At 35.5% G+C, this 26,509-nt stretch overlaps 1 protein-coding gene across 2 annotated transcripts in view; it reads left to right on the plus strand.

The window, feature by feature from the left end:
- The first annotated feature begins 1,502 nt into the window (after positions 1–1,502).
- SYT1 (synaptotagmin 1) overlaps positions 1,503–26,509 on the plus strand; it is a 529,223-nt gene continuing 504,216 nt past the window's right edge. For both annotated transcript variants that reach the window (XM_054580146.1, XM_054580147.1), the window contains exon 1: positions 1,503–1,879. The gene's annotated coding sequence lies outside the window, so the exon portion shown is untranslated. The remainder of the gene's footprint in view (positions 1,880–26,509) is intronic.

Raw genomic sequence — 26,509 nt, forward strand, 5'->3', positions numbered from 1 at the left:
ACCTTTGCAAACCAGTGTTAATGAAACTCCAGTTCAAAGTGGATGGGTTCGGGGAATTGAGATAGCTATTTATTTCCTTACCTGAGATGCCATGATAATCTTCTCAGTAAAATAAAGAACCCAATTAAGAGACTTCTCATTTGTAGCGATTGGTCAAGTTTACATAAACTGCTAGGATTTCTAAGCAAAACAAATCAGAGTTTCAAAGGCTATTAAACAAGGCCAGTGAGTGAGAAAGGGAAACACTTCGTTGCAGTTCGAAAGCCTTTCACCTGTGGAGCAGGGACTGGACTTGCTGCTCCCGGAGCTAGGTTCCGCTCCGCCCCTGCCTAGCTCGCAGTCCCTGCCCCCACCCGTCGAACCTCCCAGCTTTGTATGGCTCCCTATTACCAAGCTATAAATTGCCCTAGAGCTTAGAGACAATCAGGTCAGCACCGCTCTCACAAGGGAAAAGCTTCTTACTTCCCAGCAGAACGTTCAGGGGAAAGAGGGGAAGGAGGAGGGAACCCACGCTTTAGTCGTCACTGTGCAGGCAGTGCTTGGAGAGAGATGGGGCGGGGGGGGGGGGGCTGGGGTGGAGGAGGAGGGGAGGCTGTCAGAAACTGCATCCCCAGCGACGTCGCACTTGACCCAAGTCTACAAACTTATTAGTCGCTGCAGTGGAAACTCCCAGGGCACTCTCTGCTGCCTGGCAGCCTCCGCGGCTGGGTGGAGTCGCGCTCCTCGGCCCCACCTATGGGACGCAGCTTCCCCTGCATCTCTGGACAACAGCAACCTCCACGAAAAGTCTCCAGGCACCTAGCAAGGCTCAGATGAATCTACCCTCTCCCCCATCCCCGGACCCCGGCAGAATTCTATTATTAACCTCCGATAGCCCAGAGGGCCACTCCCTGTGGCTCAGTTTGTAGACACTCGTGTGGAATCCTTTCACATCCCCGCCCTGCTCTGCTTTCACAACTCCGTTGGGTCAAACGGCCAAAGACAAACTTCTGTCTCTTCTTTCCTGATCTCACCGTTTCAAAACCCCACAGCCTGAGAACCCACACACGTCGGAACTCCTAGGGCGCTGTTGCAGTCTGGGCATGCTCAGTATCAGGGCAGGTTTTGATTGAAAGTAAAGAAAAAAAGAAAAGAAAGAAAAATAGCTTTTTATTATGCTGTCTCCTATGCTTAGGGCTTGCTGAACAGGTTGCGGGTCATCCCTGCGCGTACCCAAAGGGTTTATCAGATGCCCTTGATTGCATCTCCTTGGGATCTGTCCCCCTCCTAGTTACCGCCCTCCCGCCACCCTCCTCAACCCCCCTCTTCAGGTCCCTGTCCGCTATGGGGATGGAGAGACACTAACAGAACTGGGATGGGCGATGTTGGCTGAGCGGATCCACCTATTATTAGGGCTCCCGGATTGGCTCCCTGGCGTAGCGTACCGGAGGTGGAACCAATCAGGTGGCCGGGGCTGGGAGATGATGGGCGGCCGCCTCCTCACTGGAGGGATTCCTGGAGAAGCTGCAGTGTTGGGGATGCTCTAGACCGAGTGCTGCCCCCAGTGTCTTTCCACCTCCTCCTTCTGCAGCGGCAGCAGCCAGCAGTACTTAGCAGTGGCAACTTGAGGCTGCAGCCGGGCAAGCCCCCCAGGGTGGTGCTCAGCTGAGAAGGGGGCTCAGCGCCCCGAAGGGGTGTGTGTAGGGTGGGGGCGGCCAGCTGGGACCAGCTGGTGGCCCTGGAAAACCTCCCACACACCCACACCTACACACCCCTTTTGTGTTGCAGGCTGCCCCTCCAACAACAGCGGCAGCGAGAGGACGCGTGAGCCTTCGAACCGGTCCACCCAGGGAGAGCAGTGGGGACGGAAACCGGCACCACCTTCTGGTCTAACCTGCAGGTAGGGCAGAGGGACTGGCGGTGCAGCCACCTCGGTGGTGCCTATTTGCTTGAATCTCTCTCCAAGATTTTGTTCTTAGTACCTTTGGGTGTTGATGGTGGGCGATGAGACCTGGGGAGGGAGCCCGGGTGGCCTATTGTGAGAAATGTAATGAGACCACATGTGCATCTGCTGGAAAAGCACTTTGCACAGCGCCCGTGATTTAGAGCCTGGAGTTGATGTTGGGCATCCCCCATCTTCTTGTTCCCTCTTTCCTCATCTCATTCTCTCCCCTTCATCCCCCGCCCCAATCTCCATCTCTCACCTCCACCCGCCCCTCTCTCATTCTCTTTTTCATCTTCACCCTCCTGCCATCCTGAGCACGCACAGGGTTTCTTTCTCCTCCTGGAGAGGACTGCCTGTTCTCAGAGGAAAGAAGGGGATAGTGAAGAAAGGAGAAAGATTTCTTTTTGCAGGGGCAAAAGAGCAAGATAGAATACAACCTCTGTGAAAATTAAAGTACAGAAAGCAATTAAACTGAATAAAACGAGTAGACAAGCCATCCGGCCCGGCTGTCAGAGAGAGGAAGCATCAAGTTTGACTCGATCTCCTCTTTGCAAGAGGCTATGTCTCTCACTTGATTCGTTCCAATGGAACAAAAATAGAGCACTGATCCAACCCACATTCAACTGCCTATTTTGTTTTTAAGTGCTACCCATCTGACTTTTCCTGTTTCCATCTGTCCCGTAGGGCTATTTGGTATTTGCCCATCAGTGGTAATGTCTGAACTTTGAGGTGTTTCTTGTGTAAAGAAAAATAATTAAAAACAGATTATTACTTTGCTGAGGTTCTCTGGTTATGGCCTTTATGGGGGGGGCAAAAAATGTAAAGTTTCAAACATTCATGACACCAGTGTTATCAGGAGGCTTGGGTTTCTGCTTTGAGAAAGCTAATCTAGTTAGCTTTACATAAATGCTCATTTTCACTTTTTTGAATATTAACCCTTTGTGAAATAAAGCAACCATTTAACTTTTCTGTTAAAGCTACATTTGTGTATCAATTGCCGTTTCATTCTACCTTTCTATAATCTGTTTCCATTTTATTGCCTGAATATCAAATTCATGCATTGCTTTATTTTCTTATAATAAGAGTATTTAATAGATGTAAACATGTTTATAAAATTTCTTTGCTCCAGTTAAAAGGCATATGGAAGCCCCGTTGGCCAAGAAGTCTCTTGTACTGGAACAAAGTTTAGAAAGTAATGGTAGGAAGGTAGCTTCAAATTGTAAAAATTTTAAAGGGGAAATGTCTTGCTCTCAAGAAAGAAAAAGGTATCAAAACAGCTATGTGACCTGGCTGCCTGCATAATAGGTCAAGTAAAAGGTACTTGTTGAACAAGACATTGGCGGCAGCTTCAGCAATTTCTAATTCCATCATCGATGATATAAGCTTTCCTTTCCTGTTATAGATCAGAGACAGCTAAGTGATTTCTGTCAGATGGGAGGAGGTAGAATTGCCTAGCTGACTGTAATAGGAAAGCATTCCAAGTGGGTCCTACACGAGTGCAGAGGAGCCAGCAGATGCTAGTGTCCAGATAAATCCTTTCCTTTGATTTATCAGGGGACATGCCTAGTCTTACATTTTTTTCCTACATGTCCACTTGGGATAAAAAAAAGGAATCTTCTTTCTCAACTCTGGCTGATCTTCCACACTAATCTGTGCACCCCAGAAAGTGTTTTTGTCACCACATATCTTAGTGTATAAGTTCATACTCCAACTTAGTTCATTTTCCATCAATGTAATGAATATTATTTTCTAGAAAATTTTTCATTTGAGACACCTCTTCTATCTAAGTAGAATTACCTCCAGTCACAAGAACATTTTCTTTCTAGGGTTTTGACACAAATACCTTTTTTTCTTTCTAAGGTAGTATTTCTGTTGAAAGCTAATTTTTAGAGGTGCCACCTTTTGGTTACAAGGACACAAGGACAATCGCTTAGTTGCCTCATGTATATACAATTGAATTAACAAGTTTAGACTTGAAAAGATGTATAAAAAAGAAACCAACTGTTTTCCATGTGAGCAAAATGAGATTTTCTTTGCTTATTTCTCCACTGAGGAAAGGTGAAAGTTTAGGCTTCTAGGTTTGTGACAAGTTGACTTTTATGACTCTTTACAAATGTTAATTATAGCAATAACATGTAAAAGTGGTGCATCTGAGTATTTAGTTTTTAACATACTTCTGAAAAACTAAGTCTTCATAGATACTGGAAGTCAGAACTAATTCCAATATGTAGCAAGTGGATTGAGGAGGGACTTCAGATTATTACCTGTCATCCCACAAAATGTTCTAATGTAACAATTTCATACAGTCTTCATCTTTTTTTCAGTTTAAAATAATATTTTTAAATCTTATTAATATTTCAGAGAAAATATGCTAATTAGATTTTTAAGATATTTTTATCAAAAAATATTACTTATAAGGAGAAATCCTAAAATACTGATTCCAGAAAATGCCACACAATAAAGAGTTGTTCCAGACTAGTTTTGAATTTCACTTTGTGATGAAGAATATTTGTTATTCTCTCAGGTCAAATTATCAGATAGTTCTAATTAAGAAATATGAAAATGATAACATGGTATTTACATTATAAGATATGCATATGAGATGGTGCTAACTTAAAACTAGGATATAGTAGCTTGTATTAGTTATATTTGCAAAACAAACTGGAAGGTTAATAGATGCAGAATGTGTTAGAAATGTAATTTGAACTTCCTGTTAACCTGATGACACCATGGACATAATATCACTTATCCCTTTTGAGGTCAGTATTTTAAATCAATTTAGAGTGAATCCTCCAAACAGGTTTTTGGAGCCATCTGATCTGAAGGCGTGCACACTTAAGACAGACATTTATATGCGTCTGCAGTACTTGTAGCTCTTATGATTTCCAGTTTGTGGAAGAGCCAGGAAGACATATCATTAATTCCAAATTGAAACACAATATTTCTTTTCTTCATGGTAGTGATTAAATAATTTTGGGGTGGGAAAGTAAATATAAAACAGTTTGATTACATAACAGAGCAACTTCTGTCCAGTATTACAGAAAACCAAGGCCAAAGTTAGACTTTCTGCCATTGAGTAATGTTGGTGTGGGTCTTGCAAACATTTTGCTAAACACACAATGCTTTTTAAAACTAAATACCTATTCACCTGTGATAGAAAAAAAATAGTGATTTGCTTGTCATAAATAGATCTGTATCAAAAGTTTAAGTTATGAGATGCTTTCTAGCTGAATTTGTTTTGCGTAGAAATTCACCAAAGCTATTTAAACAGGGATTAAGTATGTGGCAGTCTGAATAAAGTAATTATTTTTCAACTAACATTTAAGGATATATACATATGTGGGTATATATATATATGTGTGTGTATATATTAAAATTATGAAAATTTTCTAAAAGGATAATAGACTAATGGACAGTAGTATATAATCGGCTGAAACTAAGGGGTTCTCCTCTAAAAAAAATGCCATTCAAAGAAAGATGACAGTGTCTTGTGGTTGCTTTTAATAGTTTTTGGTTGAAAGGCTAGGAATACCCAGAGGCAAAATTGATGGGTGTCTGAAGAACACTTCTGTGGCTTTAGGAAGAAGTAATTTTTATTTGAATCATGGATGAAGAAAACCTCTCAGTAACAGAAAATGCACTTTTATATACAACAAATAAGATGAAATTATATGTTGACATGATTTGGACATAATGGGATGATAAAGTTTGTGTTCCTAAAGCTTTTATCAGGTGTTTCTTTCAGTGTTTGCATAAAGGTAAAGTTGATTTTAATCTTTTACATAATTGAATGATATGATTATCATTGCTTTTTTAGGTAAGAGGGTGTGGATTGGTGTCTTTAATAATTCAAATTTAATCTTTCCAATTTGAAGAAAACAAGTTTTCCTTCAACTGTCATTTTAAGAGAGTTCATGAAGAGCTACTTTTATATTGACTATAAGATAAACTGTGGTAGCAGGGTATATGAACATTATTCTAGTCATGTGATAATAATAGAAAAATAAGTTTATTTTGAAATATATTGTCAATATATTCATGCTCTCTATTGCAAGTAAGGTGCATGTTGTCCTTTCTTATATATGTGAATAAAAATGTAAACTTTTTTGTTTTATTTTAAAACAAAAACTTTTAAAGTGTACAGTGAGGAATATTGCTATATTGTAGAAAGAACAAGCAACCAGAGGAGCTATTCCTATTGTTTTAAATATGACTTTAGAAGTCCTATTGCAAAAGAAATCTCCTTTTAAAAAACCTGTTTCCTTAATTTAAAAACAATATTTAAGAGAGTTTTAAATTAGATTTAAAATAAATTGAAACCTAATTTAGAATAAAATAACACATTTTTGATAGTGTTAGAAATAATTTTTTGCCATGTCTTCAAAAAAGGCAAAGCAGATTTTAAAAATGTTCTGTGATTTTTATCATTTTAATATTTGTTAAACTACAGGTTCTAATTGTTGAGAACCAGTTCTGAGTCTGAGTTTGTTTCATCTCTACAAGCACACTCAGTGCTTGGTATGTATGTAGTACATTGGCTTCCGTTATTTTGCCAGTAATGTAAATGAGGAGAGGTCAAGATTTATCTTTCTTGGTTGCTGCTATTGTGGAGATACAAAGAAAAAAATCTGGTAATTTCTATATCTGTCTCACATATAGTATGTTGAAAAAGAAGTCATTTTGTTGAAGAGGAGCTTTGGAAAATAGTAAAGCAGATGAAGATAATAAACACTTCTATTTCTTAGTTATTTGTCCAAAATAGGAGCTGGAAAATTTTCGTGTAGAATGAGAATGGCTTTTTTCAGCTAGTATAAAAATTGGGTGAAACTATTTGGTTAAGATATAATTTCCTCACAGCCCAGTCAAATATTTCTTCACACATACCAGATGGCAACCCTGCCACAGCAACCCCAAACACTGTGCCTAGGACAGTTAGCTAAGTGTCTCCATCAGGAATTCATTTTTGGTTAAAATACCTAATTAATCAAATTTAGATATGGTCCTGGAATTTGGTCTTACCTTAGCCCAGTGAACCTGCTTCTCCATTTGTGGAATGTAGTTTTGCTTACAATTCTAATGTGCTTAGAGTTTATATAATTTTTTTTTTTTTGCCAAAGGGTATTATATAAGTAAAAGGAGTTGTGTGTTGTTTTCTGTAATAGATAAATGTGGTTTTTCTTTTTTTTCTCTAAATAATTCAAAGATAAAGATAAACTGCACATAGGCACTTAAACACAAATAGAATCAGAGGGCTATTTGAACGTGAAACATTCTTGCACTGCAATTGTGTAAATGAGATATATTATCTCTTGTCATCTTCTCACATCCTCCCAGATTTCAACCATCTTTTCAGTCACATAGCAACAGAGGGGAAATCAGGCAATCCCACCTCACACCTCTGCTGAGAGTTGCCTGGGTGTGGCCTCCAGGGGACAGCCTTCTGTTTTTTGTCAGGTCCATTTCCTTTTTGGGTCAGCCTCCTTGTTTATCACCCTAGGCCTCACTCCAGCTTGGAAGCAGATAATTGGGTTTACTAATTGCTACAGTTGAGACTCATTGGCATATTTTCATCACCAAGAAGGCAAAAAGCACATGAAAATACTCAAATGTAAATACTAATGTACTCATGTAAGTACTAATACTTACAAAATGGGATGTTGAATCTTCCATAAGTTTTAGGATAATGACAAAATAACTTCCCTTTCATGAAAAATTTTTTTGATTACTCATAAGTGATCCAAGAAAGCTTGAAGTTGTTCAGCCATGAATCAGTCTAACTTTTTTTTTTTTTTTTTACTAATTTACACTAAGGAAAAAACTGAAATAATTGTTAAAGAGAATTTCAAATCCTTGGTTTGGCTTTAGTACCTTCCCAAAACCACCTGTGTCTTGTTATGAAGACCCTTAAACATTGCTATTTCTCATCCCCGTCATCACAGATCACTGAGAACTGGATTGGATGGAATCTTTGGATATCATTGTGAAACATCACATAAGGTTACTTTGAGGATGGATTACTAACAGTCTATTTTCAAACATAATTTTATGTGAGAGTTACTGTACATGTAAAGAACAAGGTAGCATCACAGCAGTAGGCTACACTCACTAAAATGTCAATTTAGAATTATTTGCTCTTAAGAATGAGAAATAGCCAACTGAGCATATATTTTTCCTCATGATATCCTGCACCTCAGTATTCTATGCAATCTAACCAGTGGATAGGTCCTTGTTCACCACCTATTAAATATTGAAACTGCTTACTTATGAGGAAAAAATCATCAACACATTTTTTTTAAAACAAATAACTCAATAGCCTTTGAAACAAGGACATGGGTATAACAGGTTACTGTGGCCTAGCTGAGCATCTCTAGCAATCACACTTTGAGTTAGGAAGATTATTAAGAAAAGTTGACACAATTTCTCAGGAAAAAGACAAGGTAGCAAAACATTGACTCTGTTCTGACTTGGAGTATGTGCCAGACTCTGGTTTACAAACTGGCTTTCTGCCTAATCCATGGCATTTTCATCAGATTTGAGGAATGAACAAAGTGTGAACTATTGAGCATTTGAGACTATTTCTAGAGTACCAGGATCTCTTCTATAAACATAATAACATCACCATCCTATTGCCACCAATGTCCAAAATCAAGGCCATAGGTTTTATATTAAAATATATTAATATATAAACCAGAACATCATATGCCTAAAAGTGCTTAAGATTTTTCTGCTTGTGTTTAGGAAACTTTTATGTTAAAAGCTTAGATAACAATGTGATGTTACAAGTAACACATCTATTTTTAATATTTTTGTTGTTATAATGTTAAATTTAAAAAGCCACGCAATCACCTTGAGATACATCTGAGTTTAATCATTCAAGGAAGTGACATTTCAACAAAAAGCTAACCTATTCCTAAATTAACCAAAACGGCTTTACTTTTAAATTGCTGAGGAAAAAACAAAAAAGTACTTGATACACAAATTTTCAATTATTTTTTTTCCAAGGGAATCATAGATACTTTCTGAAACACTCCTAGAAACCACAAAATAAATATTGATGATGGGAAAGAGCCAACTCCTTCAGGAAGAAGTGGAACAGACAAGTTCTGTTAAGCCTCTGAGAATCAGTTTCATCATTTATATATCAAATACAAAACAACGGTGTTATTTCTCTTGACTTCTGGACTTTCAGATGTGTATGCACTGAAGCATATTACTACTCACTGCCAGAGCAGAGTTGTTCAGCTCTCCTGCTAAAAGAGTAATATAGTAATTTTCTTGCATTCCTTTCTTTTCTTGCATTTTCTTCCTTTCCAACCCTCTCCTATTCTTCCTTTTATTCTTTCCCTATTTTAAAAAAAAAATCTTAATAAGTTATCTTCCTCTAATCACTAACTGGGTGCTTAGTATTCCAGGCCCTCTACTAATCTCTACTGGCTGGATTATTACTTTTGTTTTTTCATCAACAACCAAGAAATTTCATTCTTAGTTTTTATACATTTTAGGTTAGCTTTACAAAACACACGTATAGATAAACAAGGAAGCAGCTTCTTAATATGTTTATATAATTGGTCCACTTAAAGGGAATGTGGCATGATTTAAATGTTTTTGAGTTTTTAAATATAAGGACTGGCCTACTTGTCATTTCTAAAACAAAATTGATTGCAGTGAGATAGTGCAATAAAGTTTAAAAGTCCAAGTATATGGCATGTACTGTTAGGTACCTTTTATTTTCTATTTTGCTCTTCCAATGATTTTTAACTCATTTTCATGGCAGTTGTATAGCAATATATTTTTTAAATTAAATTCCTTTATTTGATTTTGAAAATGAAGAGATACTACATTTTACAGATGCAATAAAGGAGACAGCAGTTAAGTTACCTGCCTACAATTATGCACTTAGGAAGCCATTTATAATTTTCACGTGCAGAATCATAGTGCCTCAGCATTTAGTAATTGGTAAAAAAAAAAAAAAGTATGTCTTTCAATTCTCTCAATATATAAAAACTGGCTTGCTATTTCTTATCAAAATAAAAATAAAAATCTAACATTACTGAATATTGAGTCTATAGTCTTTATTCTCATTGAAAAAATTAGAAAATTTTAGTATACTGTCATTACTTCTGTTACTCTGACTTTGAAATAAATTATATTTTTATTTTAAAATTATTCAAGAAACAGTGTTCCAATCTATAAAATAAGTCACTAAGCCTGAGTCACTAGGCTTAGTTGCCTTCAGCTGTTGCTATATCACTGTGATCTTAGATGACATCTCATTGGTTTCCTTATTTATAAACTACTTGATCCTAAGCCACTTCCTTGAGTACACAAAGCCATGATTAGGATAATGTGTTGTAGCTTTACCACATTATTTTTCTCATTGGTACTCACATACATAATTTCTCACTGTTTCCTAAACCTAATATTTCTAGAATTTGTCAAATCTACTGATGCTTTTTCTCTTCTATTCCAAGGTAGAAGGGATAAGCAGGGAATATATCCAAGCTCCAGATATTATTCAGCCTTAATGTATGAAGTCCATCCATTGACAGTTCTTTGTGTTAAGACTCAAACACAATCGGGAGTGACTGCCAATAGCCATATACATTGCAATGTGGATTAACATAATTGACTTTCTAACTCATCTGATATAAGGAAATAGGAGTTTTAAATGGGCAAGTGTTATAGAAAGAATGCAAGAGTAATCAGAGCATAAACTAGGTATTTATGGTGATTTCTGGACAAACACAGGGTACATTGTATTCTTGCATTCTTAATACATGCCAGGCACCTTTCTGTGTACTTTCCATGTTTCACTTCATTAATATTTTCAATGGCCTTATCAGATCAATACTAATTTACCTATAACTTTTAAGTGAGAAAATCATTGCAAAAAAGTAACTTGCCAGCGTTACACAAGTATTATGTAGTTGGACGTGGTTTCAAACCCAAGCAGTCCATATTTATAAAACCAATACCCAACCAAACATAATCATGTTAAGCTCGTCACCAGCAAGAGAAGAGGAAGAGGTGGTGTTAAAGAGGTAGAGGCGACCTAAAGAGATTGTAGAGTCATAGGCAACCTTAATCTACTTCATACTCTGAGTCAATATGACCATCATGGAAATATGATCAAAACATTAAACTTGGAATCTTAGAGACCTGAATATAAATACCTACTCTGTTATCGTAGGCTTCAGTAAGATAGTTCGCTACTAAAAGTTTTGTTTCATCAGTAAGAGAAATGTAGTAATGTTGGCAAATCGGTTCTGTGTTATTAAATGGCAGATCTTACTATTCTTGTCTTCCCCATTCCCTTTTTTTATTGGTCAGGAACTCTTTCATTTGTAAAAATGTCACCTAATTCAAAATTGTTGAAGCAAAAAAGAGAGATTTTAGAAGTCAGTTTATCATAAAGTTCAGGAATATTTGTATTTGGTCATTCCTGGAAATGAGAAATCAAACTGTTTGATTTGAACCTGGCCTATTGTTTTCTATGTCGCCTCATTCCCACCTCCCGTCGGCTCCTACCCTTCTGTCAGCAATGAGCTTAATGGTTATATGAATACTTATGGTTGAATATTTGTAAATATAGACCGTTTGGGTTTGAACCCATAGTCTATTACAATTTAGTTCTACTTTTCTCTGCCATTGCTTTCTTTAGAGCCATGTTCTTTACAGTGGTGAAAGTTTCCAGCGACTATAGACTTATATATAAGAAATCATGTACAGTGAGCATCTTTTTTCCCCTGAAAATTTCCAGGATAAGTTTGATTGGAACAATTTAGATCACTTGCCATGGACCCATCACTATGGTGATGGCAATGAAATTATATTCTTCTAAGCCCGGCCTTGTGTAGTCTCTGGATTTGAAAGCTGGACATGGTATTATTAGACTACATAGAAAGAGAGTTTGCTGTTACATGAAGGAAAATGATTACATTTAGGACAGGCAAAAACAACAAATGCCTACTAATTCATAAGGAACGAGGACTTACCCATCAGAAAGGATGCTGGGTAGCATTAATGCTAGAGCAGGATGGCTCAGGGAGTTTCAGGGAATTCTGGGGAAATGTCCATAATAGTTGAGGATGTGGAGAAAAGTGACACTAAGAGAGTTTGAAGCAGTGGCTGTTTACAAACAGGTGTAGAAGCATTCAATAATTTAACAACTGATATGACTATTCCAATGTGAAAAGGCTGAGTATCAGCATGAGGGCCAAGTTGAGTGCTATTTCATTCTAGGTCAGTCCTTACCTGATTCCTTTGGCCTTTTTTTTTTTTAATACAGAGGGAAGATACTTATAGGGCTTGAGGACTTTCAGATTCTCAGCTCAGTAGAGCTGAGAGCAACAAACTGAAGATATGTATAGGGACACCTGTATATATGTCAGTACTTCAAATTCTCATTAGTTTTGTGTAGAAAGTGTTATTTCAAAGAGTTTATAAAGTTTTACTTTATAATTGTCCTAACTACATATACATTGCTATAGATGCAACAGAATACATTTACACAAAAATGCCATTTATTGTCTCTTTGCTATGTCCCAACCTGAAAAAGAATACGTAGGAACAATGTATTTCCTCAGTAACTGTCATGATGTGCCTATTATATGATAGGCACTGTTTCTAATGCTGGGAATACAGAAGCAAACATAGCAGAAAAGTTTATTGCTTTTATGGAGCTTGTGTTCTAGGACTGGAAACATAATTAAAAACAACAACAAAACCTGACTAAGGCAGAGTCAAAGATTGAGATATCCTATAAAATAACAAAACAGGCGCCCCGGCTGGTGTGGCTCAGTAGATTGAGTACCGGCCTGAGAAAGCAAAGGGCCTCCAGTTTGATTCCCAATCAGGTCCTCAATATGGGATATGTGAGAGGCAAACACACATTGATGTTTCTCCCACTCTTTCTCCCTCCCTTCCCCTCTCTCTAAAAATAAACAAAATCTTTTAAAAAAATAACAAAACTGGCTAATAAATGAAACAAAGAAATCCTAGGGACTCTGGTCAACCAATAATATATAAGTTGAGACATAAAAGGAAAAGAAGCCAGCTCTGTGAATAGCAGGGGGAATATCAGAAGCAGAGGAACCCTCCCGTGTGGAAACTCTGCGGAGGGAGTGAGTTTGGTCTACAGTGATCCCCCTCCCAATCCATAGTCTTGGTTTGTGTGGTTTCAGTTACTCAAGATCAATTGCAGTCCTAAAATGCTAACTGTTAAAATTCCAGAAATAAACAATTCATAAATTTTAAATTGCATGCCATCCTGTGTAACATAATGAGATCTCATGCTGTCCTGCTTCCTCTCGCCCAGGACGTGAATCCTCCCACTGTCCAGCGTATCCACACTGGGTACGATTTCCGCCTCTGCCTTACGTAGGAGCCGTCTAGGTTACCAGATCTACTGCTGAGGTATCACAATGCTTGCATTCAAGTAACAATTATTTTATTTAATGATGGCCCCAAAGCACAAGAGCAGTGATGCTGGCAGTTCAGATATGTCAAAGAGAAGCCGAGAAGTGCTTCCTTTAAATAAAAATGTGTGTATGTGTAGGAAAAAAAAACATAGTATATATTGGATTTGGTGCTATCCTTGGTTTTAGGTATCCACTGGGTGGTCTGGAAATGTACCCCCACATTGATGAGAGAGGACTACTGTTCTTAGAGAAGAGACAAAGGCCAACTATAGCTGAGTGTAAAGATACTGGTTTCATGAGTTTAACCCTGTTTGAATATATTAATTATAAACAATCTACAATCATTATTAAGGAAAATTTCAAAACAATGTGATCTTATATAACCTCAACATTATTTAAATATATCTGGTGTCTCATTTCTGCATAATGCATTTTCAGTTTGTTCATAGGCTTACTTTTTTTTTTATGGTTGCAATCACGGAACACATACTATTTCTACCCTGACTTTCAAAATGTATCCTCAGGTGTCTTAAATGTGTAATTTTTCATCTTCCATTTTCATCTTTAGAAGAGAAATTCCTTTTCTTTTATGGTATATATTCCATAGACTTTTATTGTTTACTTTTTGTTAAATCTTAATAACCTTTCTCCTTTTACCCTCATTCCTAAAGGAGTAGAACACACAGCCTACCCCCAATTTTATTATTCCTCTGAATTAAGTGAGGTCCTTGGCTTTTTATCACAGTAGTGTTTTTTTTCCAGTGTAATTTCCTTTTGAGTATATATTTGATAATATCCTACAGAACTCTAATTTAGATTTCGAAACAAAAGTAAATAAACACTGAAAACATAATGAAACAAATCATTTTGTGTCGATTATCATTTAGACAACACAGGTCTTAGAGCATTAACCGGAAATTATTTTTCCTCTATCTAGTTTCATATCCTGGTTTCAAGAACTTAATAACCCAAGTCTACCTAGGTCACTCTGTGATAGTAAACTAGGTGCTGACAGAGGCGTATTCACTTTTGTGAGGCTGCAGTACCACTCAGTACGCTGCAGCAGTAATGAAGCGGTAATTAAAGCATCAACCCTGAATGGCCCTCTTTTTTATACCCTAAGAATCCCATAGGCATCATATGCTGATGATAATGTATTTTGAAAATGGAGTTTTCTTTGCTGAGTTCACACAAAACCACCTATACGTGAACATACCAAGAATATAATGCTGGACTATTCTGGTCAATAGTGGTAGGCTCTATGTTTTCCTTATCTGTGGAAACTTTTCTATCCTAAATAGCTTATGGTTTAGGACATATATACATATATCTGCATATATAGCATATTTGAATTTTTAATGTATCTGATTACTTCATTAAATGCAAGCTTAATGGATTTCGCAATGTTATTTTTTATCATCTCTGACTCTCTAGTGCCAGACAGGTAGTAGGAAGAGAGCATTCTTTAGGATGTTTATTGAATGAGCAAATGAATACACTAAGTCTATATTTTCTAATGTTTTTTAATGACATCCAAATGCATTACACAGTCAAACACACATAGATGCAAAATGAACCAAAGTTCTATAAAATATTTCTTACTACTGTTGTATCTTGATATTATTTTTCCCTTTTTTATGTAATTCGTCAAAACATATTGGTCAAGACCAACCAAGTTAATGTAACAACCTATTAATAGATAACAATCTGTAGTTTTAAAAATACTTCCTAAAGAGTATTACCAGTTTTTAAAGAATTGCAGTACATTTAAAATCCCATGTAAGTATAACTCAGTGGATGCACAGGAACTTGCAGGGGCTTGTTTTGAATATGTGGTGTTATCTTACTGTAAATGCATGAAATTTAATAGAATTTTTTTACCAAAATTATAATTTGCTTGCTATATTTACATATAATTGGTTTTGTGTGAATTTGCAGTGGATATTTTCTTTAAAGCCCACAATGAATCTGGCACCAGTACTGTTACTGGCCATTCTCAGCCAAGTAGATTCATGCTGGTCTGCTACCTTCTGAGGAATTCAGTTAAAAGCTATCAGTTATTATAACTATCAGTTAAAAGATATTACACTTTCTTTTTGTTGAAATGATGTCAATACATTGTAGTTCTTTTTTGGTTATGGGTAAGCTTTCTTGTAGAGCAGAGAAATATACACAGATATGATAGATTATCTTTCTAACCTTTAAAATAGTGACTGAGTCTATGGAACCAATAAACATTGAAAACTGAGCATAAGTATTTAGGGTTTTGTGTTCAAATTAAAAAACAAATAATACAAAACCCCTCAACCTGTCACTAACTTCATGATGTAGAGATTTTACTAGATGATATCTCTAATACTGTTCTGTGCTAACATGTAAAGATCTGTAACTGACCGTGGCATTTTCCTGAAAGGTAATTGGACATACAAGAGACCCAGCACAAAAACACTGTTGACTTCCCTACTGTCCATGTGAGTTTTCTTACAATGGTGGATAAAGTTGGAGATTTTGTCTTCAGTCTTTCTGTCCTCATTAACCTGCTCAAAAATATTTAAAGTGTAAAACTCCCAGACATTATCAACCACCTATAAAAGAATAAAGTATAATTCAGTTAAAAGAGACACCGTAAGCAAGTAATGACAATACACTCAGATGTGAGCAGTGAGATAGTCAGGACAGGGTAGGATATGCTGTGGTAACAAACAGTACTACAACCCCAGTGGATTCAACACTTAAGCCTTACTTCTTTCTCATAGAACGTAGCCATTGTGGATTATTGTGTGTGCATGCGGAGGTAGGGAGAGGTCTTCTGATTCACACAGTCATTCAGGGACCCAGACTGATGAAGGCTTCAAGGACTTATAACATTGTCATCTCAACATAATGTTTGAGGATTCATTGCAGTAGGAAGGAAAGCACTGGAAGTTTTCTTATCAGCAATGAACTGCTTTGACCCTGATCACAGACCATTAATCAGACCTTGTTTACATGGCCTGTGACTACAAGGGCATAGGAAGCATAACACTCTTCACCCAACCCCAGCCTTGGAAAGACAGGATATTACCAAGTTCTTGAAGCCTCTTCTGTAAATCGCAAGAGGAAAGTGCAAAGCTTTTTGAAAGTACATGCAAGTGAATGATCAATTAGTCAAGACAGTGACGGCTTCTCAGAGGAGGTGATTCATGAGCTGCACTCTGAAGGACCTTTGTCTTATTATAAGTAATGCTTAGTTCAGTTTCTAATGAAAACCTCTCTTTTCCTTACCTGAATCTCAAACAATGTATATGTATTTGATTAGGAATGCTAGCACTCCTGGGAAATTTAGATGGTGAACTAAATCATTTGTGTTTTACTAGGAATTCTAACATGCAATACAACTGCCAGTTTAATAGATTTGTTTGGATATCTTAAAGATACCTCAAATCTATCACATCCAAAACTGAATTCATTCTCTTCACCAGCAAATCTAGTCCTTCCCCATTATCTTTGATACTGATGAGTGATTCTGCCATTCGTCAAGCTGTGTAACTTAGAAACCTAGGAGTCATTTTTGTTTTCACATTTCTATCCTTAACCCCAAATTCAAAATATATAATGTCATAATCATTTTCTGCTCATAAATATCTTTTAAATGTCTAATTTTGTCTACCTCCATTACCACACCATAATCAAACCAACTTGCCTTCTTAATTCTGCTTTTCTTAATTCGACACTCAAGTCCATGCAATATTGGCTCCTCCTAGTCATTGGCCTAATTTCTCATTGGTGCTCTCATTCATATGTTCTGGCCACATTGACCTTCTTTCAAGTTTTTAATATTCCAAACGTCTTCCTGCCCCAGGGCTCTAGCACAATGTGCTCCCTGTGCTTGGAGTGCCATGGAATATATACCCTACTGGCTGACACTAACATTGTAAATTCAGTAATGTAATATGGCTGGCTATTTTAAAAGAAATTTTTATTATTTATGTCTTAGAGTAGATGTTCAGTTTCTCCATACAATAGGAGTATGAATATGTCACTTTTGAATTTCGCCAGAACTGTCAAGAATTAGCAAACTGTTTGTACTAGGGAGAGATTTGAATAGTAATTGAGACATTTTTTATATTTTTGGAAACCCTAAGCAGAGTTTAAATTTGAAGATGTTGAATACTTAACTGTTTTTTAAGAAGAAATTTATGTATATATTCATAACTTAGTGTTGAGAATAATGATGAGGCTAAATTGAAGGAAATCTTATGAAGGATGTAGAGAAGTGCTTTAACTGTATATTGCTGGATTTTTAACCTTAGGATTTTTTTCCAATTATTTTGGCAATGCGTTTCCTCAGAATCATGGCATCATAGATTTTAGTTGTTGTTTCTTTTCCTTGTAATGGGAACACTCTGTGATCTTGCATCCTCTGGGTGTGAAAACACATTTTCAAAAAATGTCTGAAAAAAAGGCAGTGAAAAATAAATCTTCTAGCTAAAGCTAAAATAGTGAGATTGTAATAGAAATACAGGCTGATGTTTTTAAAAATCTGATGACTGATTGCTAATTTGAGAATTACCTGTGTCGAAAAAATCTCTGAGATTGATGTTTTTATACTCAAACAACATGCATTAAATTATAAAATTATAGCAATGGAGAATTAATGTTTGTCTTTATGTTGTGAAAAATCAGATTAAACTTAAGTGCTCCATGAGTGCAGGAATCATTTCTGTATTGTTTCCAATTACGTCCACAGTGTCAACGGACCTGGTAATGCTAAGCACTTACTAAGCAAGCACTTAAAAATATTTGGTGGATATTGCTGGATGAATCATCCTTAGTTTTGGTTTCGTTTTTTTTTTTTTCACTCATTTCTCTCTCATTTCTATTTTTCTTCAAACAAATATAGTAACTTAGTGTGTGGCCTTGATAATGAGACTTCATGAACTGGAAATTAGTCATGATTGACTCGCATTTTCATACAAGGTAAAATACAAAATCCTTTTATTAGTCTTCAGTTCTCTAGAATAAATTGGTCAGGTAGCTCACTATTAACTTCCAAATGAATGTGTGCTAATTTAAATGTTCATTTTGTGATAATTAAAAGTAAAAGCATGTTATGTAACAATATATTCCAATTCCACTTTAGTAAGACCACTGTTTTGTTTTATTTGGGTTATTTCTCTCTAGCTTTAAAACAGATAATCATTCTATTACATTACCCTTTCCCTTTTATCTACTCTCTACCTTTTTTACTTTCTTCCCTGTTTTTAACTTTTTCCTCAATTATGTCATAAATCTCTATTACATTCAAAGCACAGAAGTGTTCCATTACTGAAGAATAAAGATAATATCTCTGTATAGATTTGATTTTCAGTATATGTTTAATATTCTACATTGGAAACTGGTAGTTTTAATAAAAATATGGTTTATTGCTATAAAGAACAGTATTTTAAAGAAGTGTTTTAACTTGATTTTTGAATGAAAATGTATTTCATAAAAATATTTAAAATATTCAGATAATCGAAATAAGTGTGCATTGAAAAGTAAGTCTTCTTTCAGATCCCTTATTGTCTTCCTAGAGGCAACTACTCTTAATAGCCTCTAATACCCTCAAACAGAAATATTATAAGCATATGCAAAGATGCATCACATGTAAAATTACTGCTCCATTATATACACAATGTTCTGCATATTTCAAGTTATTAGATGATTTGATTTATATTGGATAACTTATTATATAAAAGGTAATTATTTTATAGTGTATATATACTATATATTAGGATGAATTATATTACTTTTAGTTAATGGTAAAATAATTTTATAAAATATATTAGTTGTAAGCAATTGTTTACTTTAAATTTTAACTAATTTAGTTTTATGATTTTCAGTATTTTCCTGTGTTGCTTGTGATGATTGGGACAATATACACATTAAAATATTAATATTAATATATATTAAATTAGTTTATTGACTTGAACATGTATGAGGATTTTTATAAAGTTTCATTTTAATTGCAATCTCATGTTAACAGAGGTTATTATAGTATCTTATTTAAAATAATATTTTCATCAATAATTATTATTAGAGATCATAATAGTTTATAGTATTTTTAAATTTTGAGTTTCTATGTAAGTTCAGACACAGTTATAAATAAAAAATTATAATCATATTTAATATGTATTTGGTTTGGAGCAGCAATATGCTAATTTTAAGGATTTTAAAATATTTCAAAATGTAAAATTGTTAAGAATACTCTTGCACATTTAAGCTACATAATTTTCTTTTTACCTTCTCCGAGGGTCATGATTATTGATTTTGGAGAGAGGGGGGAAGGGGAGAGAGAGAGAGAGGGAGAGAAACATCGAGGAGAGAGAAACATTGATAGGTTACCTCTTGTACACACCCGGGCTGGGACAGAACCTGCAATGCAGGCATGTGCCCTGACCAGAAATCAAACCCTTGATTTTTGGGTTTACAGGATGATACTCCGGCCACTGAGCCACACTGGCCAGGGCTACATAACAAATATTTTAGAAGCAAAATAAAGGATATGAACGCTGTGTGAAGAATGTGAAGACTTAGGGTCTTTACAAAGTTTGTTAATAACAGCTAACATGTAGGGAGCTTTAATTATATGTCAGATACTATTCTAAGTATTTTCGTGCATTACTCATTTAACTCTACTTCAGGTGGAAGGTTTGTAATCATGTTCATTTTTGGAAAAAAAACTACCAGTCAGAGAAATGGTGCTATTTGCTTACACTCCTATAGTTATTAAGTGTTACAACTGGGTCTCAATGAAGAGGCTGGAGAGAGTGAGTGGGGGTTGATTGGTTTTAGAGCTAATAGAATCTAGATCATTTATTGTTTCTCAATTCAAAAACTGAGCATTAGTTCAAAATGACTCACTAGCACTAATTTCCAGACCTCAAAGAACTTACCTTTTAGTGGGGACAGTAAAGGAGTAGAGAAAAGGAGAAAAGGAAGGAGAGAGAGAAGAGAGGAAGGAAGGAAGGGGAAGACACTTTGCTGATGGTATGTTTTATCTTGGTAAATACTATCAAAAAAGTCAAAATTTAAAAAAAAAACAAGGAGAGAACGTATAAAGTTCTAGGTTGGAGGGGGGCAGGAATGGATGTAGAATACATCTTTAAATAAGGCAGTTTAATGAAGATCGCATTTGAATACAGATTTGAAGGCAGTGAGAAATTGAGCTTTGGTGAGAGGTGGGACTATGCCTGGTGATTTGAGGAAAGCAAAGAAGCCCTTGTGACCCGGTGGAGGGATTGAGAGAGCACCAAAAGCTTTTCTGGAGCAGTAACACAAGAAGAAATGGTGCAGGGCACTGAGAGGACTTTGGCTTTTATTTTGAATGAGATGGGAAACCATTGGAGTGTTTTGAGCAAGAGGATAACATGTTCCACCTTAGAGTTTCTGAAGGGTCATTTAAAATAGAACGTTCTTGTTGGAATAGACTGAATGGGGCTAGGGTGGAAATAAGAAAAATGTTGTTCTTTGTAGGTTTAAATTAAACAAACCTCTCTCTGTATTTCCTAAATTTTTGTGGCCTCTCTGTAAATTAAGAGAGCAGTGGAAATCTCAGGAATATGTTACCATAGAAAGTTTATAAAAAAATGGATTTGACTTCCACCATACATGCTAGAGCTTATCATAACACTGATTTTATTTTATATTTTTAGCAGTTTACACATACATTTATTTCCCAGCCACCTTGCCAGGTAATGCATTGTCTTGGAGCAAACAGATAAAAGTTGGGCTGACTTCAAGGCATTCGGGAAAGTAGCAGAGAAAATTTTTCTTTTTTTCTTTCTATGCTTGAAAGACTTACTAATGCACCTCCAAATGTCAGAGGGAAAGAAGCATTAAGGTTCATGAATATAGAGTGAGTACAATTGGTTCTAACAGCCATCCTCCATAAAATACCTGGGTTGGCATTGCTTTTCAAGAAACTTGTTTTTGGACAAAATTCTTTTACTTTTCAGTATTTTACACTTAGTTTCATTTTAAACAAAAATATATCAGTGTCAACATTCCAAATGATACGCACTCAGTTGAAGGCTCATTTTGAGTTATAAAACATTTGTTGTAATTCTTAAAATTAACCATTACCTAAATGTTGTTTGTCGTGGTCAAATGCATAGCAATAATTTAAGAATTAAGATATTTATAGCTCTTATGGCTATGATAATCAATATTTTAGTCAGTACATACACCTGATGTTTTAGGTACCCAGTCAGCAAATACTTTTTTTATTACTTATCTGAGATGAGCATTCAGATAGCCTAGATTTTTTTTAAAGGCTTTGTTTTTCCAAAAAGAATATAGTTAAAAAGCTAAGAAAGGCCCACAAAATACTTTCAATGAAAAGTATAAGAGTGTATTATTTGTTACTAAAGTAAAGTAAATAGATTATTTAAATAAAAGGCTGGTTGGATAAATAGATAAAAGCTGTTTAAGATTAAGTTTTCCGATAAGATTTTATGTCCTATAAGTGCTATTCAATTATGTGATCTGGGGGCCTCACAAGTCAGGAGGATGGAATGCCAGTAGGTGGAATTAAAATGATTTCCTGTGACACTTGCACTTTCTACCTTATAATATGGCTGTTTGTGTTTATTTTTACCTTCCCTATTACAACGTGACCTCCTTGAGAGTAGGGAGGTTGCCTCAATTGTCTTCATATCCCTTATAGTTGATATTCAATGAATATGTATTGATTGAATGAAGTATGTGCTTTCTGCTATAATGGAAAAAAATTTCATCATCTAGAACTTTTGTTAGGAGAAATAGGTTGTTATTATTACTTGTTTGAGGGTACTGGTTATATTTCTTAAATGTGATATTCTTATATTTATTGAAAGAATGATCAACTTATCAGGTAGAGATATTTAAAACTAACTAAACTTTATTTCCAAAGAGGATTGCTCAAGTTTTGTACCTGAAACTATTATTAATGCCTTTAAACTATGTTGAGACTATAGTTAGCAGACTTAATACATAATAAAAGTGAAATGTTAATTAGCATCAGTAGTAGTAATAATGAAAAAAGTAAATTAGTAGAACCTCACATATAAAAGTATGTGTTCAATCATTTTTAAAATAGTTTTTATTTTCAACTTTTGTGATTTGGGAAGATTAAATATTGCCCTTGCATCTAGAAGACTACACATTTGACTGTTTAGCAGGTGTAAATAAATGGTTCATTTCATGTTTTAGTTCCCCTTCCTGGATATACTGTGTACAATACCCTGGGTAGATGGGTAGAATCATCTCCATTTTTTAAACTTTTATATAATATATTTAAGCTGCTGAGATTAAAAAAACCATATTCAACCTACTGAGAGATAATGCATGTAAGTACAATGATTAGTATAAGCTTGACATAGAAGTGTTCAATAAATGATAATTATGTCTGTTATTATTCTTGCTAATTTTGTTGGAGTTGTTGATTTTTTTTGAAATGCATCAGAGATTCCTTTTCCCAGCTACCTTCTGAGCTCTGCTTTACATGGTTCAGCACACCTCTCCCCGTGATTGGTTAATGTCTTTGGTGGCTTCTGAGTCATGCTTCATCAGGAAACCAAGGGTGTGATTTGCATTCCAGCATATCCTCCTCCTCCCTTCTGCTCACTGTCACCTTCTATTTTTACTTTGGAGACCAAGGTTCTTTAAGGTATCTTGTATTCTGAGGCTTCCAGCATCCACAGATTTACTACCTACTTTTCAGTAAGAAATGCGTACTTGGCAACAAATCTTTACTAGAAAAAGGCAGCTATAGCTAGATTAATACCTAAGGCCAAAGCTTTAATTTTCTCCTAAATCCCCTACTTTTTGTCCTCCTTGGACTCTTACCAATTTTCTGTTCTAGTTCTCTCAGAGTACTTGATCCAGTGTATTTTGTTAAACAGTTCAAAAATAATTTGAGTACCTATTATTAATCTATTAACAAGCAGGTACTGAATCTCTACTTTATCCAGAGATGTTTGTTAAACACTAATGAAGAGCATTTTATCCTGGCATCCATATTGCTTCAAGGATATGAGAATATTTTATCAGAAATTATATACAAAATGGGGTATGTATGTTTGCATACCCATTTTCTGGGGAATGAGCTCATAGCTACCATTACATTGTCAAAGGGTGAAGACTCCAAAGAGATCATCACCCACTTGGGAGGCAAAAATTCATACAACATATTCCTCTGGCTGAGGAGCTTGGAATAGAAGTAAGATACATACAGTAAATGGCAGTATAAAAATAAGGGTCAAGTGGTGTACTATACAATAGGTAAGAAGAACAGAATCACTTAGTAACAAATTGAAGGGAAAAACTTGGACTTGATCTGGGTTTAAAAAAAGTTACTTATTAAGGTTTCATGGGACTTACATCAATTGGTGAAGAGAGCATGAGAAAGTCCTTGGGATTAGAATTGGTTAAAGTGCTTGGGAAGATAATGAAGAGGCTGTGTCTTGAACAAAATTGGTTTATTAAAAAAAAGTTATTGAGTACATGATATATTAATGAAGTTCATGGTTTACAATGTTGAATAGTAAAAAGATGCACGGTAGAGTATCTTTTAGCTAATCTTCTCTAAGTTTAAAGAGTTTTCAATTCTGAAAACCTTAATTATTCTTTAAGAATTTTTTAGTAAAATAACTCAATAGCAATGATCAACATGCTATATCATTAAGAAAGATACCGTGGTTCATTTCATGAAGACACCAAGTATAGCTCTTCAATAGTTAATTACATTATAGCAACTTATGCTGACCCAGACTGAATATTTATATTTCAGTTTTCTTAGATGTATCAGAACATTTTGTCGCTAAGCTTCTGTCCAATTATGCAGAAAAAATGTTCAAATTTCATGGCTTAGAGAGTAGGCATCTCCACTTAATATCACAGTGTATTCATAAAGTTACTATATCTTAAATTGGACTGTTTATGACCATCTCCTTTTTTCTACTTACATTATTGTCCTTTTCCTTCTTTTCCAAGCTTCATAGTTTCTATCAATTTACTATCAGTTGTTCTTTCTCCAATTCATTCTTCATAAAATTGATACCTTCTTCCTGGAAATCTTTCTTCATCTTCTGCTTATACCGTAATTTTTAGTCTTTACTTCCCACTCAACTTGCATTTCCATTACTTTGATGTCCTATCCTGAGCCAGGCTCCCCTTCCTTTCCATCAATTTAAATACTGCCCTACCTTCAAGCTTAGCTGAAAAATCATTAGCTACAGCAATATCTAAACAAGAACTAAACAGTAGTAATCATGCTGTAAACATGAATACCTCTAGGTTTTCAGAAATGTAGGTAGTACCCTATATTATACTCTCTTTTTCTTATGGATTTCTTTAGAATTGATCCTACTTATTTTTTCATGTATAAATACATATGTTACTTATCTTCCCCCTGAACTCTAATCTTTCTACAGTCAGGATCAAGCCTCTTACAGTTGATTTTTGTTTGCTGTGTTTCGTTTTTATCTATCAGATTAAGCACAAAATGGGCTCTTGCTATGTAGTTGTATGGTAAAACATTGGCAAGCTGTCAGGAGGCGAATGACACAAAATCAATACCAACATACATTTTAATTTACAGTGTACAAAGCATTTTAACATGCTGCTTCTCATTCACTATTGATAACAGTGTTATTATACATCTTTCCTTTTATTTTGTATGTAAGGTAACAGACTTGGTCACATACAGAAAAGTAGGAAATGGCTAACCTTAACATTGATCTCTTACTTTCCCCCCATACCCAGCTTTCCATGTCGTCCCTGCCTTCTGATGTTGCATTTTATATGAGAAAGCTAAAGACTGGATAATTTTTAATATCTGTTTGATCAAAGGGAAGTGAATCTGGAACAAATTTGTCAAGATAGCTAGCAGAAGTTCTAGATGTTACTGAATTTTAAAGTACCTACCATGAAATGACAGTTAATTGGTACTTATTTAAGGAAGAAGGCCTTTTCAGTAGTGTTTTAAAGTGCAAAACTTAAAGGTACAGTAGACCTCCCTTATCTACAGTTTTATGGTCTTCAGTTACAAATGGTCAGCCACAGTCTGAAAATATTAAGTGGAAAGTTCCAGAAATAAAATCTTCAATAAACAATTCATAAAATTTTTTAAAAGAGTTTATTTATGTATTTTTAGAGAGGGGAAGGGAGGGAGAAAGACAGGGAGAGAAGCATCAATGTGTGGTTGCATCTCACGCGCCCCCTACTGGGGACCAGGCCTGCAACCCAGGCATGTGCCCTCCACTGGGAATCTAGCCGGCAACCCTTCGGTTCACAGGCCAGCGCTCAATCTGTTCTGAGTGGCGTGATGAAATACACAATATTATATACACATGATGTATTGTTGAATTGTATACGTTGAAACCTATATAATTTTATTAACAAATGTCACCCCAATAAATTCAATTACAATTAAATAAATAAGAAATCTCACCCAGTCCCATTCCGTCCCTGTATACTGTCCTCGCCCATTAGTCACTTAGTAGCCATCTGGATTGTCAGATCCACTGTCACTGTACCAGAGTGCTTATGTTCAAGTAACTTTTATTTTACTTATTGATCGCCCCAAAGCCCAAGAGCAATGATGCTGGCAATTCAGATATGCCAAAGAGAAGCCTTTAAAGTTCCTCCTTTGACTGAAAAGGTGAAATTTCTAGGTTTAATCAGGAAAGACAAAAATTGTATGCTGAGGTTACTAAGATCTATATAGTAAGAATGAATCTTTGATCCATGAAATTGTGAAGAAAAAGAAATTGTGTTGTTTTGCTATTATACTTCAAACCACAAAAGTTATGGCCCCAGTGCATAGTAAGTGTTTAGATAGGATAGAGAAGGCATTGAATTTGTGGGTGGAAGACATGAACAGAAAATGTGTTCCGATTGTTGGCAACATGTTGTGCCAGAAAGTATTGAGCCTTTAGGAAGACTTCAGCAAGTGATACCCTGAAACTTGTGACCACATTCACATAACTTTTATTTATTATAGTATATTGTTATAATTGTTCTTAGTTATTGTTAACCTCTTATTCTGACTAATTATAAATTAAACTTAATATATAGAGGGAAAAACAGAGTATATGCAGGATTCAGTACTATCCGTAGGTTTATTTTTTTTAAGATACAAATGTACTTTATTTTTTTATTC

This window comes from Pteronotus mesoamericanus, unplaced genomic scaffold, assembly GCF_021234165.1.
Source record: "Pteronotus mesoamericanus isolate MK-2021 breed Mesoamerican mustached bat unplaced genomic scaffold, CSHL_Meso_final contig_56, whole genome shotgun sequence".
Lineage (NCBI taxonomy): Eukaryota > Metazoa > Chordata > Mammalia > Chiroptera > Mormoopidae > Pteronotus > Pteronotus mesoamericanus.